A 3667-nucleotide genomic window follows, 5' to 3' on the forward strand; every position below is an offset into this window, starting at 1 on the left:
ATTTTGATGCCTATGATATGTGTTAATTCGTGTGTGACATTTTTGATGATTTGATTTAGGGTTATAAATGTGAATTTCACTAAAAAGGACCTAGTAGTAAACTTTGAAAGTAGGATAGGGAAATGTGTGATGACTAATTAAAGCATGCATGCAAAACAATGGTCTTGCATGTCAAATACCCCTCTTTTTATAAGTGGTGGAGGATGGGCAAAACATGTCATAGACATGTTTTGTTGGTGCAATATGGGAGGAAAAATTAAACTAAGGTGAGGAATAAAGAAATGAAAAAAAAAAAAAGAGAGAAGGTGTGTGATTCCCCCCCCCCATTGCCGTGAGTTGAAGGAAAAGAAAGAAAAAAAAATTGTTCATCCTTTCTTTGAGCCAAAACTAGGAAGAAAATACAAAGAGAAAAGAAAAGCTTCATCTTTTGGTTCTTCTTGGCCGGTTTGAAAGGAGAAAAGTTGAAGATATTCGGCCATATTTGCATCTAAGTTAAGGTAAGTTTGATGTTGTGCCATGAGATTCAAGCATGTTTTAATAGTTAGCTTGAGTTCTAACTAGCCCATGGTTCAAATCTTCACTATGTCATGGAGATAATGTTCGACTAAGGTGGATTTGTGGATGTCATTTGCATGCTAAAAGTAAAGCTTGTAATGATGCATGGTATGGTGTTGTATGGCATTTGGCCATGGTAGGAAGTAAAAGAAAACTATGGTCGTTGTTCATGTTATTTGAATGAGAAGTGCTAGTAAGGTGAAGTACAAATGTTAGTGTTTGATTTACTAGTGTATATGTGCGTATTAGCCTAGTTTTGAACTTGAAACAAAATGGTGTTTAGTCGATACAAGCGACCATACTTGTAGAATGTATCAAGTGTTGAAATCGGCCTCAACATAGATGTGTATGTTCGGCTACATGAACAGTACATATGTTGATGTGTATATTCTACCTTAGGTAGCCTATTGATGGCTTTAGCTTGACTTAGAAATTCGCTAAGGGGAAATATTAGCTAGTATGTTGAATTCGATTCGTGATTTCGCATACATGTGACTCTAATGTCTAATGGATATATGGGCTAAGTACCTTGAGCTTCTCTTTGATGTTTGAATGAATTGTATTGAATTGCTTGATGTAATTAAAAATGTGCATGACCAATGTGTATTTGAGCTAAAGGGTGGCCATATGACCATTTAAACTCCTTGTCATATTCGGCCATAAGCTAGCATAGTGAGATTTTAATAAGTTAAATTTGTGTGAATTAGCTCAAGAGCTTAGAGGACCACCGTTGGATAAGGGGAAGGAAAAAGTGATCGAATAGCCGTCGAAATTGTTCGGCCACGTCCGAGGTAAGTCTTCGAGTAATGACCCTACTTGAATTATATTGAGTGATTTGTCATATTATGGCGGATAGCCGAATGTGCGTAGGGACTACGTTGTAAAGTCAATTGAAATCATGCTCTTTGTGTGTGGCTATTGAGCTGAAATTGGAAAGGTTTGATAAATGTTTTGTGTTTGAGCCTTAGTAACTAAAGTGAAATATGGATGTGTCGTGATTATTGATATATGTGTGCATGAGCATTTGAATGATACCGGGCTAAGCCCAAGGCATTTATGCTAGTGATTATATCCGGCTAAGACCGAAGGAATTTGTGCGAGTTGTTATATCCGGCTAAGACCGAAGGCATTTGTATGAAGTTGTTATATCCTGCTAAGACCAAGGCATTTGTGCGAGTTGCTATACCCGGTTAAGACCCAAGGCAATTGTGCTTGTGGTTATATCTGGCTAAATTCCGAAGAAACTTGGTTTGATGGTGAGCGTTTTGTGCTGCAATAAATTCAATTAATACGCTCGAAAAAACCCAAATGATAAGGTATGTTTGCATGTGCATCGAAAAAGTTGATTCGTTTGAAATAATATTCGTTCAATCGACTAACGAACTTTCGGCTCTTAGATAGGTTGATACCTTGTGTGTGTATATGTTGATGAAGTGTGAAGTAAGTATGATTATGAGAATGTGTATTACTAAAGTGATCCATTTAGCTATGTGAATGTAATACTTTAGTCAAAGCTGATTTCCTTACTTGAGACTTACTAAGCATTAAAATGCTTACCCCCGTTGCTTTGGCTCTCTGTTTTATAGATTTTGCTCGTTAGCTATCGGATTCGGGATCATCAAGTCGAAGTCATCCACACTATCAAAGCCCTTTTGGTACGCTTTTAGTTGAACTCGGATATGGCATGTATAGGACTACCCTTTGCTGTTTTTCAAGTACGTTTTGTGATGTATGTGTACAAAGAATGCGAAAATGGCTCGTAGAAGTGGAGTATGGCATTAGACCATTTATGTTTATGTATGTATATATGGTTTCATGATGTGACTATGGACTGGAATGGAAGTGTTGGGAAATGATCAGCCCTTGGAATGGCTAAACATGATCATAGGTGGACCTATGTATGACAAAACTCTAGTTGGTCCATGGAAACCACGAAATAGGTAAAGTTTACCTGAAAACAGATGCTGACAGCAGCAGTGGTGTGGATGTGAAAAATCACTAAAAATAGCAGGAATGGAATTAAATAGTGAGTAAATTATGTAAATGAACCTTGATGAATCTATTTTCATATGGAAGAAACGAAACGGTCATATGAGTTGTATGTTAAGAGATATTTAGGTTTTCGTGAAACAGGGCCAGAACGGTTTCTGGATTCCCTGTTCCGACTTTAGAAATTCATTGTAAATTAACCAGAGATAATTAGGAGTCATGCCATATATGTATAGATTCCTCCTTGAGTCTAGTTTCTATAGAAATAAACGGCATCAGTATTGAAGCCCTGTACAGGGAGATATCCAATTCGTAATGCGTGAAGGTCAGTGTAGTCAAACCCTGGATTAGGGGAGACTTTAACTAATAAACTGTACTAATTGGCCCGACCAAAAATTCTAGAAAAAATATGTTGATGGACATATGAGTCTAGTTTCAGGGAAAAATTACGAAACTGATTTTCGAGCTTTAAAACTCAAGATATGATTTTTAAGGCGACAGTGACGATAAAGAATCCAACTAGTCTGGAAATTTTTTTATGGACTGTGAAAACAATTAAGTTAAGTCTGTGTGCACCTTGTGTTCGACTCCGGTAACGGACTCGGGTACGGGGTGTTACACATGGGTCCAAAAATCATATTTTTACATATTTGCATTTTGACCCCTAAACTTCCACATATTTGCACTTTTGCCCCAATGCTCTTAAAGTGATTTTTATTCAATTTCCTTGCAATTCAATTTCTTTGCAATTCAAGCCTAACCGAATCATTTTCATAACTATGGTAGCCCCTAATTTCCACTAAATCACCATTTTATGACTAATTTTACAATTTTTACAAAACGATCCTTTCGGATGTTTTCATCAAAATCTGCTTAGTCAAAGTCATTTATTACACACTGAGCCTTCATATTTTACCATTAAACATCAAAATACATGCATACCATTCATGAGTAAATTTTTGAACACAAACCCTAGCTCAAATAAATGGTAGAAATAACTAGAACATGTTACCAGGACTTCAAAAATGCATAGAAAGTTAAAAACGGAGCTCGGAATCACTTACTATTGAACTTGGAAGCTTGCCCAAACCCTAACCATGGTGCTATTGGTACATTCGACTGA

This window comes from Gossypium arboreum, chromosome 10 (genome assembly GCF_025698485.1).
Source record: "Gossypium arboreum isolate Shixiya-1 chromosome 10, ASM2569848v2, whole genome shotgun sequence".
NCBI classification, from domain to species: domain Eukaryota; kingdom Viridiplantae; phylum Streptophyta; class Magnoliopsida; order Malvales; family Malvaceae; genus Gossypium; species Gossypium arboreum.